A 17,651-nucleotide genomic window follows, 5' to 3' on the forward strand; every position below is an offset into this window, starting at 1 on the left:
ATAATTTTATTTATTCATTTATTTTTTTGTTATCCTGGTAAGAAAACATATATTTTCAGGTAATAGATCCTAGACGCAGTAGCCTACTATAAGGCTATGCTGTGTATACAGATTATTACTCCAAATGAATATCGTAAATTACTCCATATATTTATGTACTTACACGTTGCTTTTAAATATCACGACTCATATTCACATCTAATTTGCGCTTCATAATTTCCGCTCCATAGGATCTTAAATTTATTTTTTCACTGCCTGCGGTATTCGAATTTTGTTTGTTTTACAATTTCCACAATTCAAACGAACGCCAAAAACATCTTCGCGTTGCAACTGGATAAATCTGGGTTCATGTGCTTCTGACTTCAATACCTTGACACCGCGTTCGAGCTGTGTATAATTTAGGCATTTGGATTTATTCACGCATCTCAAACAACGGTAACTGGCGCGACGCGGCGACGTTCAGGCGAATATGATGGCAGGAACTGATCAGTACAGAGATAGACAAGCCACCATCTATAGAAATTATTGGCAGGTATGTTGGCGCCGTCTATTTAATATTTCATGCTGTTTGGCGAGAAAGACTAGAACAATTACAACAACAACTAAATTTGTGCCGTGCAACTATTGTTTCTTGTTTGGTGATCAACAGATCCTGTCAGGTTTTTGTGATCTTGCCTTGCTTTACAGTGCGGGCACAGCTTGTGACTTTGTCTTTTGCACAGTCTTGTGATACACACATATGTATGTATTTGAATGTATGTTGGTATGTAGCTGAGTATCTTCTACATATTTTATTTTTATTGGTTTGTCTACTACTTTCAAACATTCATAGATATACGGCGCTTGTTTATTATTGACTTCTATGCCGCTTAGCATTTATGGCATTGCTGTTGTTTCTCTTGTTGTTGTTGCATTTTGTTTTTGCTTCCTGGAGGCAGGCACACACATACTGTGTTGCTCTTATTGCCGCTGTGTGTCGTCTTTTTGGGTACTTGAACGTCGGACAATGTGTCGCCAGTGCTCTGACGTTTTGGTCTACGTCGTCGACTTTATTGGTATCTTAAGTGTGTTTGCACACAAACTCGCATGCACAACACACACATATAAGCATGATCAGTTTGTATATTTGTATATATCGGCAGGGTATTCCTCGACCTTTTCTTTTTCAAGTATCTTACGAATGTTTATTTTTGTTTTTGCTGCTTTTATGTACTTGTTTCGTTGTTCTTGTTTTAATATTATTGCTTGGTATCTCGTACTTCCAAGCTTTTGTTTTTGTAGAATTCTCACAGTGAATTCGTGGAACTCAATTAAATGAGGCGACACAGTTATGCCTTGCACTTCACTCTATGTTATGTTTGGAGCTGGAACGAATTTTGGTCTGCTGTTTTAAGTATGCTTTGTGAATTGTTTCAGAAGAAGAAGTAGTGAGGTTCACTTTCGTAGATCACTTACATAAATATTTGCATATAAGGATTTTTGTAGCTATTTGCGTTCTTTCACGAATACATACACTTCAGACATACAAATAAACTGTGTTTTGCATTCTTTTTTTTTATTTACTTATTTGACTGCTGATTGCGATCCTTGATCGTGTCAGTCAACACATTTGGGCTACAAATATTTTTTATTGCCTCACACTATTGTAATGATATCACACCGTAAAATTGCACTTCAAGGCGGCTGCATTATTTTGTTGCTGATTTACGAATATTAAAATTTATGAATGAAAATTGTACATATTTTTTAAACTTGTTATTCATGTTTTTCAAAAATAGAGCACTTTCACAGCTTCGTTTTAATAGTATTCTATGAATTCTTTTAATGTAGGTAGTTTTAAAAAATTTAATATTTTTTTTATAAATTCTCACATATTTTATTTTTCGTAACGATCTAAATTCATGATTACTCTTTTGTTAAAGCATTAAATTCTTAATTTTATTAATACACAAATTAAACCCATACAATTGTATTTATTTCACACTCTCTTCTTTTCGTTGTTTTTTGTTCACTCTTTGTTATTTCATTTTTATTCACTAACGATCGCGCGCCGATCTTGACGGATGCAACGTTTCGCTTAAACTAAAATATTTCTATTTGAATCACATCAAAAACAACGAATGCACATAGTGATCGGAGAATTTAGACGTCGACGCCACAGCACTATCGACTGCCTAACCATAAATAACACACAGATACTTTATACACACATACAGGCTTACATCACACACACTGCTATATACATGAATGTAGCACTGGTAGGTAGTTCGCCCCGCTGCCGCCAACACACCGCACAAGTCAACTGATAAAATGAATATATCGTCGTTGGTTACAATCACAATAACAATGTGTAGCCAATGTGTAGCCAGAGGAAGTATAACAGCGATTCCACTACAAAGTAAAAAAAAGCAGAAAACTATCAGCGAAAGATAAAAAAGACACTTGTGATAAAAAAAACAACAAAAATCAATTGGAAACAATCAAGATATAGCCAGTAGCAGGGTAGGGGTATATCATTTTTAAAAACTGCTATGGCATGCCCATTTTGTAAAAATTGCCTAAATGAAATCAGGTGGCCTAAAATCATGAAATTTTTAGTTATGCATAAAAAATGCTGCATGTTGTTAGGGGAAACACAACAACAACCGAACAAAAATCACGCTCAATAATATTCAAGAGAAAAGTTCTTCGGAAAATTCATAAAAATTCATAGTGGTCGCCCATGTGCAACAAATAAAAGACAAAAGGCTTTGAAGACTAAGTTATGTTATGTGCTTCCTATCGATACCGGTATTAGGAAGAAGGGAAAGGGGTCCACCTCCACTGAGTAAGAAAAAAAAGGTGTCGAAAAACTTGATCTGATGGGATGACCGGTGGTCTGTAACAGTTAACAAACGATCTCGGCAGTGGCCGATGAACTGAGACGGCAAGTATCAGGACGGCACCAGCTGAGAGGTGGAATGGATATATGAAATGTGACAAAACGGAAACCGGAGCTGTACAAACTGGAACATCGTAGGCCGAACTATAGGCTATGAGGAAGTGAAAACTATAGGCAAACCGCATGAGCCAGAGCTGAGGGAAAGGGGTCCTGTAGTCTTAAGATAGCGATACTTCTTTGCTTAACTAGGCGACGATTGGGTTAGCTTAAAAGGTTTCAGCCAATCGTGCTTCGCGCAGCTAGCTAGCGGGAGAAGTGATATATCTTGAAGATATTAACTGTCATCGGCGTACTTGCGACGGTTGATATGACAACAGAAAATTCACTATTTTTATATACCGACAATTTTCGAGCGATAAACAGGCAAAGTATTTGTTTTGCTCTGTTGGTTGTCAGCTGTTACTTCGCAGCTGTTATTTGCCGCTTCTTGCTCGACTGCTCTATGTTTGTCGTGCTCCTGTGCCATATTGTGATTTAAGGCACAGGGTAAACTGTAAAATAGTTATGTGCAAGTAAGTCGAGAATGTTCACAAACAGTATAGGTTGAAAGGTGTGAACGACTTTGTTCATTTGCACACCACGTCAATGCCATTCCAGCTCTTAGCAACGAACACTTTTTCGGTACTGAGTTGGGGAGTGAAATGGAAGTTCCCTCACAGTTGTAAAAATCATCATTCAAAAGTTTCTTATCGTACTCGTTTTGATATATGGCGCCGGAGCAGGGACGATGGTAACATGAAATGGGACGACCTTTGGAGTAATTTATTTAGAAAGTAAATATTTCCATTGCTACACATCGATGCCACCAAAAACCAGGTGTATTGGTATTTAGACTGCTTGTGTGTTTCCGTTGCACTCTGTGGAACTCGACCAGAATCGTCTTCGTAATAAAGCTTCAGATATATAAAAAAGAAAGCTATACTTGCAATAGCTGGTATAAAAAGTACCCAGCTAAATTATCTGGCTATGACGTAGCAAGTAGGCATTTGTGAATTGCTAGTACGAGTACGTTATGGAACCCAAGCATTGGAGACAATAACCCAAAGAACACCTTTTCATATTTTTATGAAAAAAACAGCAGACAAATGGACAGACACGACTGCCCGTCATTCGGCCAGTGAACTGAACGAGAGAGGGTTAATTGAACGTGACATCATGAGCGAATAGATGAAGAGGCAAGCAGCCAAGAGCAAGGCAGTAGTGATAGTGAAACCCAACAGATAATGCAAACGGTGTTAGCAATGCGATGTACGCCTGCCTTCAGTAACATCATCTCAGTGTTTGTATATCATACATATCAATTTAAGGAAGTATGCATGTCTTCTTTGTATCCCCTTATTTAGCGCAGATTCTTTACACCATACAATTTAAATCACCACTTGACTTGTACGACGTCGTCGTTTCGTCGTTTGAGCGCCAATGATGACGATCTTACATTTTTTTTTTATGGTTCCTTTGATTGTCTGCGAAATGCAACAGATGCTCATTGGTTGAATCGGAGTGAAATGTATGCGATTATATTGCATTTTTAATTTTTTTTTTTAGGCAATTTCGTTTTTATATAAAAAAATACGCATAATCAAAGTCGTCGAATGATCGCGTAGCGCGCGATCGGTCTTATAAGATAGATGTTGGATTTTTTTTGCTTACAACGGACATACACACTTGAGACTACACAGGAAACTGACATACATGTAACATATCGCATACGTCCTTACATATGTATTTCCTACTCACATAAAAACCAGAATTAGCTCAATCTTACACTATGGACACATTCTATGTTAGGTCTTTTTGACCGGCCGGTTCAACCTAGCTCAATCTTGCCTGCATCTTGATATCGCAGTAATCTTAGAACACAGAAAGAAACATTTAAATGACAGGTATAAATCTGTGTTTACACAGAAAAAAAAAGGTTTGGAAAATACCTTACACAATCACGGCATTAAGTAACCACCGCTAATAAAAAATCTTCTTTTAATCGAACTGACAAAATTTGCAAGAACAGAGAAATTGTAGAACACAACAAACATCAGAATTACATTAACAAGAAATTACAACTGCGCTTAAATAATGCAACGTTGACTCATTTCAGAATGAACTACTGAAATGGTGGGACTGGCGCAAGTGCGATTTTATTAGCTACTAACCGGCAGTGAATAAGACGAATGAGTTTAACACATTCAAGGAACATCACTACATGCTAAAAGCGTATGATAATATAACTCAAAACGACTAGAATACCAGAAATTATATAATAGTCGTAAAACAAACGATAAATACACAAATAGAAACAAGTAAGGAAAGCTAAGTTCGGGTGTAACCGGACATTACATACTCAGCTGAGAGCTTTGGAGACAAAATAAGGGAAAATCACCATTTCGCAAAATGAACCTAGGGTAACCCTGGAATGTCTTTGTACGATATGGGTATCAAATTAAAAGTATTAATGAGGGTTTTAAAAGGGAGTAGCCCTTAGTTGTATATGTGAAGGCGTTTTCGAGATATCGACCAAAATGTGGGCCAGGGTGACCCAGAACATCATCTGTCGGGTACCGCTAATTTATTTATATATGTCATACCACGAACAGTATTCCTGTCAAGATTCCAAGGGCTTTTGATTTCGCCCTGCAGAAATTTTTCATTTTCTTCTACTTAATATGGTAGGTGTCACACCCATTTTAGAAAAGTTTTTCTAAAGTTATATTTTGCGTCAAAAAACTAATCCAATTACCATGTTTCAACTCTTTTTTCATATTTGGTACAGAATTTTTTAATTTTTCGTAATTTTCGATATTGGAAAAGTGGGCGTGGTCTTAGTCGGATTTCGGCCATATTTTTTACGAAGATAAAGTGACTTCAGATAACTACGTGAACTAAGTTTAGTTAAGATATATCGATTTTTGTTCAAGTTATCATGTTAACGGCCGAGCGGAAGGACAGACGGTCGACTGTGTATAAAAAATGGGCGTGGCTTCAACCGATTTCGCCCATTTTCACAGAAAACAGTTATCGTCATAGAATCTATGTCCCTACCAAATTTCACAAGGATTGGTAAATTTTTGTTCAACTTGTGGCATTAAAAGTATTCTAGACGAATTAAATGAAAAGGGCGGAGTTACGCCCATTTTGAAATTTTCTTTTATCTTTGTATTTTGTTGCACCATATCATTACTGGAGTCGAATGTTGACATAATTTACTTTATACTGTAAAGATATTAAATTTTTTGTTAAAATTTGACTTAAAAAAAATTTGTTTAAAAGTGGGCGTGTTCGTCGTCCGATTTTGCAAATTTTTATTTAGCACACATATAGTAATAGGAGTAACGTGCCTACCAAATTTCATCATGATATCTTCAACGACTGCCAAATTACAGCTTGCAAAATTTTTAAATTACCTTCTTTTAAAAGTGGGCGGTGCCACGCCCATTGTCCAATTTTTCTAATTTTCTATTTTGCTTCATAAGGTCAACGCACCTACCAAGTTTCATCGCCTTATCCGTCTTTGGTAATGAATTATCGTACTTTTTCGGTTTTTAGAAATTTTCGATACCGAAAAAGTGGGCGTGGTTCTAGTCCGATTTCGTTCATTTTAAATAGCGATCTAAGATGAGCGCCCAGGAACCTACATACCAAATTTCATCAGGATACCTCAAAATTTACTCAAGTTATCGTGTTTACAGACGGACGGACAGACGGACGGACGGACATGAAAACCCAGATCATTTTGATATATAGAAGTCTATATCTATCTCGATTAGTTTATGCCGTTACGGATTACCCTTATGCGAACAAAGTTAATATACTCTGTGAGCTCTGCTCAGCTGAGTATAAAAATCATTAAAATTCATATCAAAGCAGAGACGTGAATCTATAGAGAATAATCAACGACGGGCAGCAATAGAAATTTTCAAACTGGCGGTAGGTAATTCACCACATTACCTACTTGAAGTTCAGCAAAAAACGCGGTGTTTTCATTGGAATTTCACAAAAAAGTAATTGAAAACGTTAAAAAATAGTTAAATTGTGGCTATTATATCAAAATAATAATTTTCTAGGCTTGGAATTGGCGAATTTCATTACAAATTTCCCCATTTGATGGTTTACTGTTTCCCACTATACGTTCTGTTCACGGTTCTCTTTGGTCATACGTTCTCTGATCAAAGCCTAACAGAAAAAACTGAAGAAATACCAAACGTAAGCCCGGTTTTTCAGTGCATGTTTAAACTTCAGCTAAAGTTGACTAGAGTTTAACCCTGCCACCTATCACCGCCAAATTGATGTACGCGGCAAATTTTTCGATTTTTCATTTTTGATAGGAATCCAAAGATAGTCGTCATATATATCGGCTGCAGAAATGTCAAAGCTCTACCCTAAGCCATTGAGCAAAGATGACGTAGGTAGTTACGATGTAAAAGACAATTTGTATACATTTTAGAGCAGAGGTTGCATTTAACGGTTTACGAGAAACAGCAATTCGGTTTGTCGCTAATAACAACCTATATCTAATAACAAAAAACGCTTTATCATTGAGATATGTTTATGTTTAAATGATTTTGGTCTTTTTCAGTGAGTAATTTTTATTTTTTCAAATGTTTTCTCACCATCACTGAAATGGTTTGGTGCGAATCATTGGCTAATGTTTTAAAAGTTTTACCAGATTTATATTTGGGGTCATGCACGGACTATTTTTGGGACCAATTTTATATAATTTCTGCACTATTAGGGAATAATTTTGGGATCATTTCGACAGTTTTTTGTTTTGACGTTGGGATCATTAGGATTATTTTGAGATCAATTCGGGATTGTATTGGAGAACATTTCGGGTTTATTTGCACGATTATTTCTGGATCTCTTCGGGATATTTTGAGATCTTTATTGAATCATCTTGGGATCGTCCTGGAGCCATTTTGAAATAATTAGGGGATCATGTCATCGAAAATTTCGGGTTCATTTTGGTACTATTTTGAAATAATTTAGCAGGGTTCAACACCACGGATTAATTCAGTCTATGTGAGGTCCAGACCGGCCAGTTCAACCTTACCAAACAATGTCATTTATGAATACGAATTATTTATGGGATAGCTTTTGGCATATTTTTGGGTTGAGTTATCGGCGTTTAATCCATAACAATTGTTCTCGAACAATTATTGAAAAGCTATCCATTTGTTACCGAAAAAATATTTACTTGTTATCGATAAGGAACTTATATTATTAGATGGTAAATCGATATTTTTCCATAACAAATTTTTCACTTTTCGATAACGAAACTATATTCGACAAAAGACCGATAAAATTTCGATAACCAACCGGTTACTGTATAGCAGGTCGATAACTTGTCGATAGCGGTAGGAAAGGAAAAGAAGAAAGAAGAAGAGGATATTTCTTTGCTTTCATGTCCTTTCCTCTCCCTTTCCTTTATATTGCTGGCAAAACGGTCCTTTCCTTTTTAAGACACCGAAACCGGCAGTGCCATTATTTAACAGCCAATCAAAGAGCTGTCATTCAATAACTTTTTTAATTGAAAGTACCCGTTACGGGGACTGCTATTCGCAATCTCTGCTTTAAACATTTCTTTAATAAGAAAACCAAGTTTAACGCATTAAATTTCCTCTCCTGCTTCCAGAAATTTGCGGTTATGTCTTGATATGACTAGAAGCTTCATTGCATGACAACGATTTGATTATGTATATATAACAGAACTGGAAGGAGATCAAGGTCTTTAGTCAGTCTAGCTGACTGAGGAAAAAGTACATGTTTCTCATCTGAATTCTGAATGATCTACTGCACTGGAGATTTTTTATATCTCCGCGATGCACGCTTCAATGGTCGGCAAGGCGGAAAGGGATCTCTTGTTGCAGATACGATGAGAAGATCCCTCTTCTCACATCCCCATCAAGCTTACAGTCATGGCTGAACTGCAGTCAAGAACTACCCCCGACTGAATGAGATCATAGTGTTCAGTCCCATGTCCCCAAGGTCCTAACCGGCCGGCTCAGCGTGACCTAAGCTAGTATAAATTTTAGTCTTTTGTGTTATTTCCCTCAAATCTTATAATATCGGTTGCCCCTTACACTAGTACCATTTCATTCTGAGTAATTATTTCAGGAAATACCCGAAGCTCCATGCGAACATAAATAACAACACAAGCCTACTTTTATTCGCGAACCCAACTGATAACTCTGTCCGGCAGCACGGCTCTTTCTTGCCTCTCTTACCGCAATCGTGACCTGATCCGCTTCAAAATCTTCTATAACGCCTGTGCGTTGAATATATTCAAGCAAACGAAAATGATCACAGAGAATAAATAATATTAAACGAAATCAAACGACGAAACAACAACTGATACAACAGATCAGATAGCATATTGTGGTGGTATGTTGTCAGAACACTTGGTGTATTCATCCACCTTCATCGCCATCACTAACTACCGGTTCTTGCCAACGTTTAAAAAGTATTGCGCTACAGAAAACAGCACACATCGCACCAAAATAGCTACAACCAACTACGTCAAAAGAACAACAATGGCTAAGAATAACAACAAGCGATATATTCTCGTATACTCAAGTACCTATACATACCTTCATAAATATCTACAAGGCACTTGTTTGCACTGTGTGTGGGTACCTATAAACTGATCGTATATATGCGAGTATGTATGTATATACATACGTGTACCCCAACAAAAGTTATATAAAAAAGTCTGAGGCACTTTGGCGTCTGGTTGTCGCCAACAGTCTAGCACGTCTCAGCCCTCTACTTCAGCGCACCACCGAAGTCTCGTATTATTTCTGAATAGATTTTTTTGAACTCTTGTATGTATGTATGTATGTTTTGTACGTTTTTGTAGTTTTTTTGTAATTTTATTATGGCACCAACAACGTTTTTCAGCACTTTTAAGTATAAGCGTCAGTATTGCTGCTGATCGTCTTGCTGATCACAGCAATTATGAACAATGATCATTACATTTATAGTTCTAATGATAATTAACACCTTTGTGGTATTGCTCGAGAATCCACAGTCAACGAAGGTAGGTAGATAACGCAACGTGACGTTGGCTACTGATGGCAGTATGTTGAATGAGTGCGTGCCAGAAATACATTACATACGTACATATGTACATACATATTGTGATCGTTTGTGTGTTGGTGGCAAAGAGTGGAACACTTTCAAATGCGGAGTGATCTTGTCGCCGATCGTTCCTCAACTTTTAAACAATCAACCAATATTTTAGTTCATCAGTCGCTGCTACACAAAAAAAAAACAAAAAAATAAAATAAAACTTATAAATATTATTAAATATACATACATATGTATATATATATATATATATATATCATATCGATACGATCGCCTGCTTTTATTTATTGAAATTTATTTATTTTTTTAAGCATTATTTATTATTTTGGGCTGATGATTCGACTCGTTTTTTTCGATCGTCTGTTTGTTTGAGTTTTACAGTGCTTTGCGTGATTTTTTTACCATCTCTATTCTGTTTGGATTCGCGATTGTTTCGCGTTGTTCCTCTTTCTCTATGCGCTGTTGCGTACCTTTCTGCAAAGTTTTCTCCTATTTCAAAGTACTTTTTTAAGCTTGTTTCTTTCTAATTTCCTTCTACCTATTACCGGTTCAAATAACCGTTTTGGTGGAATGAACAGAATTCTTCCACCGACAGTCCGGGTATACTCCGGGATAGACATCCGCAAAAGGATTGTAATTTTTGTAAAACCCCCCTAACGTTTAAAAAAAAAAAAAAAAAAAAAACGTTTAAAAGCCCCAAAGTAATTTAACACTTCTGATAGGTGTTTGCCATGCATCAGCACATAAGGTTTATTGTTCAGAACCAAAAAGTAAAGTTCCGAACATGCTTTATTGTGAGATTGGCTTTGTCTAGAAAAATTAAGAGGCTAGACTATAAAAGCAGCAATTGAGTATAGTGTTAACTACTTTGTACTCTTTACTTTAATTTTTAAAATAATTTTAATTGAGTTTTCGTGTTAACTTAAAATTTTGAATAACTTCAAAAATAGAAAATTCTAATTAGTTTTTGAAAATATCTAAACTCAAAAATAAACAAAAATAAATTTTATATTACAAACAAAAATAAAAGTTTTTTAAAATATCAATAAATATAGTGTTAACTACTTTGTACTCTTTACTTTAATTTTTAAAATAATTTTAATTGAGTTTTCGTGTTAACTTAAAATTTTGAATAACTTCAAAAATAGAAAATTCTAATTAGTTGGAAAATATTTAAACTCAAAAATAAATAAAAATAAATTTTATATTTCAAACCGAAAATAAAAGTTTTTTCAAATATCAACCTGAATGTTGATATATTGGCGATCCTACGAACCTAAATGGTAGTTTGCATATTTAAAGCAAAAGAAAAATAAATACGAAGAAATTAAAATCTGCAAACAGATGAATTACTTTAACAGTGTTGTAGCAAACTAGAAAAGTGGCGAGACTAATGTAATTTTATCCTGCGATCCTACAATTGCAATTTTTTTTTTTTTTTTTTATGTGTGGTTATTTGATTGACTTTTAAACTGCAACATTATATTTTAAATTAATATTCCTGTGCTACGATAATTTGTGTACCACGACATATTTTAGCGACTCAATTTTAAAATAAACATTTTGAGTTAAAATAAACTGCATCGTGCAAATTACTTTAAATGAATATACCTTATATATCGTGCACATACATTATACATTGTGCTAAATGATTCGAGTGAATTAAACAAACTATATTATCATTGATATTTACGCCTTATTCGAAGATTTTGAAATGCAACAACAAATATTCAACTACAAGAAATTTAAAGTATATCAACATAATGTAGCGACAATTCAACAGAATATCAACAATCAATTATAACAACTTATACCATAACACCAATGTCCATTAAAGAAAAGAGCAACAATAACAAATAACAACAATTAAATAAAAACAAAGTACTTATAACAGAAATTTACTAGTAGACATGCTATGAATTTTATGCAACATAAATAAAAATTAAATTTTTCTACGATTTGTTAATTAATAAAGAACTCTTAAAAAACAACATACTACGCTTAAAAACAATGGTTGAGTTATCCGCTTCACTACAACAAGAGCTATTACAACAATTTTATGCACAATACACACAAGAACGGATTTAAAATATAAGACATCATGATGAAAATGATAAGATTTATAAAGAAAACAACAAAGCCATTGCATAAACAACAACAGCGATGTATTTAATTGTTATCACGTCCAAAAATCGCAATTGATTCCCTTAAAATCTCTACAATCATCAATCAACTACTTATTATTTTTAACATTTTTTATTAAAATTAATTTTATGTAAGTATAATTTTTATTTTAACATTAAATTAAAAATTTTTCAATTATAATTAAAATTAAAATTTTAAACCTTTCAAATTTTCAAATTTATTTTAAGATTATTTTTATATTTTAAAAATTCTATATAAATTATTTAAATTTACTTATTTTTTATATAAAATTAAATATTTTATTTAAATTGTTAACTCCCTTTCCAAAAAAAATCTTAAATATTTTCTAATTTTCAAATTTTTCATTAAATTTTTTATTTTTTTTTTTCTTTTCTCCATATGGTTCTACGTTCACAAATACGAACCCGTAAGTTTACAAATTCAGAAAATCAAAATATCAACCATACAAATAACATCATGACTCACAATACAACTCAAAATTCTAACATTAATACAACACAAAATACTTCAACACAAGATAACTTAACAAATTTTCCTTCTACTAAATCTATTAAATTACCACAATTTTGGCAAGATTGTCCTGATGCCTGGTTTTTGCTTGTTGAAGGACAATTTGAAATTAACAATATCAATGATGATAATTTAAAATTTCAAAATGTTCTAATTACTCTTCAACGAGATACTATATCTAAAATTTTAGATGTTATTAACCCTCCTCCTCTTTTTAATAAATATGATACAATCAAAAAAATTATATGTGAAAGATTTTCTCTTAGCGAAGAAAAACGATTAGAACAATTATTTTCAAAAACTGAACTTGGTGATCGTTCACCATCTGAATTATTCAGATTTATGAAATCACTTATAGGTACTGACTCCATTGTAAGTCAAGAATTACTTTTCAAATTATGGATTCGTAAATTGCCACAAGAAATACAAATCCATTTAACTTCTAGTAACAATCAAAATAAAGATGAAGTAATTATTTTAGCTGACAAACTTTTTGATTTAATCAACAAACGTCATTCTTCCAAATCTCCTGTAGTCTCAAGTATAAATAATAATATTTTAGAACAATGCGTTAAAAATTTAACTGAATTAACCACGGCTATTTTTCAAAATTTAAATAAAATTTCTAATGATATTAATCAATTACAAATCCGTTCAAGATCTAAAGATAGAAATAGATTTAAATCTCGAAATTTTTCAAAATCAAGAAATTTTTCAAACAATCGTAATTTTACTTCACAAACAAATATTTGTTGGTATCACAAAAAATTTAAGAATAACGCTCTTAAATGTATACCCCCATGCAATTTTAATCAAAATCACAATTCAAATTCCGAACAAAATTTAAACTGAAACGATCCATTATGACGGTGACGGATAATGGAACTATTATTAAACCTACTCGTCGCCTATTCATATTTGATAAATTCAATAAACTTAATTTTCTTATCGATACAGGTGCAGTTGTATCAGTTATTCCTTTTTCTAAATTTAAAATTTATAAAAGAAATTCGGATCTTACTTTGACTGCAGCAAACGGTTCTTCAATTGAAACTTTCGGTACAAAACTACTTAAAATTGATTTAGGTTTAAGAAGAGATTTTGAATTTCCATTCATTATTGCGAATATTGATACACCAATTTTAGGAGCAAACTTTTTAGAAAAATTCGGAATTATTGTCAATATTAAAAATAAAGAAATAATGGATTCTACTACAAAAATTAAAGTTACTGGATCTTCTGGATTTTCTGATATTTTCTCACTAAAAATTCCTATTGTCGAAAATAAGTTTTCAAAATTACTTAATGAATTTCCGTCTATTACCTGTGAACCAGATTATACTAAAAAAGTTAAACACCATACGGTTCACAGGATAGAAACAAAAGGTATTTTACCATTTTCGAAACCCAGACGTCTTGATCCAATCAAACTTAAAATTGCTAAAACTGAATTTGAATTTTTAGTTAAAACTGGTATATGCAGACCCTCAAATTCTCCTATTGCATCTCCACTTCATCTCGTTCCTAAAAAAGAACCAAATGATTGGAGACCTTGCGGAGACTATCGAAGACTTAATTTTATTACTACACCAGATCGGTATCCTTTACCACATATTCACGATTTAACAATTGATTTAAAAAACAAACAATTTTTTTCCAAAATTGATCTTGTGCGTGCTTACCACCAAATTCCAATGGCAGAAGAAGACATTCATAAAACTGCAATAACTACCCCTTTTGGAATGTTTGAATTCGTAAGAATGCCTTTCGGTTTACGAAACAGTGCTCAAACTTTCCAACGCTTTATTAATGAAGTATTTTCTGATTTCGATTTTGTATTTACATACATTGATGACATTCTTATTGCCAGTGATAATGAAGATCAACATATAAATCATTTAAAATTAGTTTTCAAAAAACTTGAAGAATATAATTTAAATATCAAACCTTCAAAATGTACTCTCGGTGTAAATAAATTAAATTTTTTAAGTTACGAAATTTCAGGCGAAGGTATTAAACCATCTTTCGATAGAATTGAAATCATAACAAATTTTGAAAAACCAATTTCTATAAATAAATTACAAAAATTTTTAGGTATGATAAATTACTATCACAGATATATTAAAATGTTAGCAACAGAACTTAGTCCTCTGCATGAAATGTTAACACATGCAATTAAAAACAAACTCAAACAATTAAATTGGACAAATGAAACCACAACAGCTTTCGAAAATGTTAAAAAACTTTTTGCTAAAAATACTTTACTTACACATTTCGACAAAAATGGTACTTTATCATTAGCAGTAGATGCATCAAATGTTGCTATTGGAGCAGTTCTTCAACAAACTAGCAATAATATACTAGAACCCTTAGCTTATTTTTCAAGAAAATTAACTACAACAGAAACTAAATATTCAACATTTGATCGTGAACTTTTGGCAATTTATAATTCAATTAAACATTTTAAACATTTTCTTGAAGGTAGAACTTTTACAATTTATACTGATCATAAACCTTTAATTCATGTTCTAAATTCTAAAGTAGATAGATCTCCTCGTCAACTACGTCATCTTGAATACATTGCTCAATTTACAAATGATATTCAATATATACGTGGAAAAGACAACATAGTTGCCGACACACTTTCCCGTATTCCAGAAATAAATACAATTTCAACTCAAGATATAAATTTAGAAACTTTATATAAAGAACAGCAAACTGATACATTTTTACAAAAAACCATTTCTGATCAAAATTCTAAAAATAATTTAAAAGAAATTCATATTCCAGTTATTAATTTAAATATATGGTGTGATGTTTCTCTACAACCTTTTCGACCTTATGTTCCACATTCTATGAGAAGAATTATATTTGACAAAATTCACTCATTATCTCATCCAAGTATAAGAACAACTAGAAAATTAATTCAAAATAAATATTATTGGCCTAACATGCGTAAAGAGATTAACGATTGGACTTCATCTTGCATCAATTGTCAAAAATCCAAAATTTCAAGACACACTAAATCTCCTATCCAAAAAATTCAAATACCATCAGGCCGTTTTGAACATATTCATATGGATATTGTTGGACCTCTTCCAGTTTCAAATGGAAATTGTTATATTTTAACAATTATTGACAGATTTTCACGTTGGCCTGAAGCTTATCCGCTTAAAGATATTTCAACAAATACTATAGTAAAAACTTTTATTCAAAATTATATACCACGATTTGGTATACCATTGAATATTACAGTAGATCAAGGTTCACAATTCACCTCAAAATTTTTTACGGAATTAACTAAACTTTTAGGTTCTCATAAAATTCATACATCTCCTTACCATCCCCAAGCAAATGGCATGATAGAGAGATTTCATCGAACTTTAAAAGCAGCAATTATAGCATCAAACGACTCGGTTCATTGGTCTGACATTTTACCATTCATTCTACTTGGTTTACGAACTTCTATTAAAGAAGATTTAAAATGTTCATCTGCTGAACTTGTTTATGGCCAAACACTTAGAATACCTGGTGAATTAGTTATTTCAAATAGTAATAAAGAACATGATTTTTCTAATGACGCTCTTCATAAAATAAGAGATTATTTTTCGCTTGTTCGTTCTAAAGTTTTTCATCATAACAAAGAAAATTTTTTCGTTTCTAAACAATTAGAAAATTGTGAGTATGTTTTTGTTAAAGTTCTTCGTAAATCTAATTTAGAATCACCTTATGAAGGACCTTTTAAAGTTATTTCTAAGAAACAAAAAACATTTACAATTCAATACAAAAACACTATCAAAAATATTTCAATTGATTTACTTAAACCAGCAAACATACTTATTAACACTAATTTAAATACAAATACATTAAACAACAAAAAACAAAAAAAGGTTACATTTAATATTAATTAATAATTTGTTTGTTTCAAATTTTCTTGGAGGGGGAGTAAATATAGTGTTAACTACTTTGTACTCTTTACTTTAATTTTTAAAATAATTTTAATTGAGTTTTCGTGTTAACTTAAAATTTTGAATAACTTCAAAAATAGAAAATTCTAATTAGTTGGAAAATATTTAAACTCAAAAATAAATAAAAATAAATTGTAAATATAGTGTTAACTACTTTGTACTCTTTACTTTAATTTTTAAAATAATTTAATTGAGTTTTCGTGTTAACTTAAAATTTTGAATAACTTCAAAAAAAGAAAATTCTAATTAGTATTAAAATATCTAAACTCAAAAATAAACAAAAATAAATTTTTACACTTAAAATCAAAATAAAAGATTTTTAAATATCAACTTGAATGTTGATATATTGGCGAGGGAGTAAATATAGTGTTAACTACTTTGTACTCTTTACTTTAATTTTTAAAATAATTTTAATTGAGTTTTCATGTTAACTTAAAATTTTGAAGAACTTCAAAAAAAGAAAATTCTAATTAGTTTGAAAATATTTAAACTCAAAAAAATATAGTGTTAACTACTTTGTACTCTTTACTTTAATTTTTAAAATAATTTTAATTGAGTTTTCGTGTTAACTTAAAATTTTGAATAACTTCAAAAAAAGAAAATTCTAATTAGTTGGAAAATATTTAAACTCAAAAATAAATAACATAATATTTTTAAAAAATAAAATAAATATTTGGCTTATTACCAAATATATTGGCTGATTTTAATTTCAATATGAAAGAATTGATATTTAGAAAATATGTCGATACAGATTATTTTAAGAATTTTTTAGAGATTTTTTAAAATTGTAAAAATTTGTTTGATTTTATTTTAAAAATTAAAGTTATTGCTCTGTTTTGTGTTATTTTCGAATTTAAAATGAAGATATTATTTAAATATGAATCTATTTGTATTGTGGAGTTTATATGTCGTTGTTGTAAAATGATAATGATTGTGTATAAATATTTTTGAAAATAAACTGGAGAAGGAGTGCACATAATTAAAAA

The 17,651-nt window shown here is 31.9% G+C and overlaps 1 protein-coding gene across 6 annotated transcripts in view; it reads right to left on the minus strand.

Moving 5' to 3' along the window:
• The window catches only part of shn (schnurri), a 283,143-nt gene that overhangs the window by 97,491 nt on the left and 168,001 nt on the right, over positions 1-17,651 (minus strand). Inside the window, exons 1-3 of one of the 6 annotated variants that reach the window (XM_067774072.1) lie at positions 4,870-4,926; positions 1,456-2,082; positions 164-387 (exon numbers count right to left, since the gene is read on the minus strand). The exons of 4 other annotated variants lie outside the window; for them this stretch is intronic. The gene's annotated coding sequence lies outside the window, so the exon portion shown is untranslated. Of the gene's footprint in view, positions 1-163; positions 2,083-4,869; positions 4,927-17,651 lie in introns of those variants that run through there. One more of the 6 variants, XM_067774071.1, reaches the window with a different exon arrangement.

Source organism: Eurosta solidaginis, chromosome 3, assembly GCF_040869045.1.
Source record: "Eurosta solidaginis isolate ZX-2024a chromosome 3, ASM4086904v1, whole genome shotgun sequence".
Taxonomy (NCBI): Eukaryota; Metazoa; Arthropoda; class Insecta; order Diptera; family Tephritidae; genus Eurosta; species Eurosta solidaginis.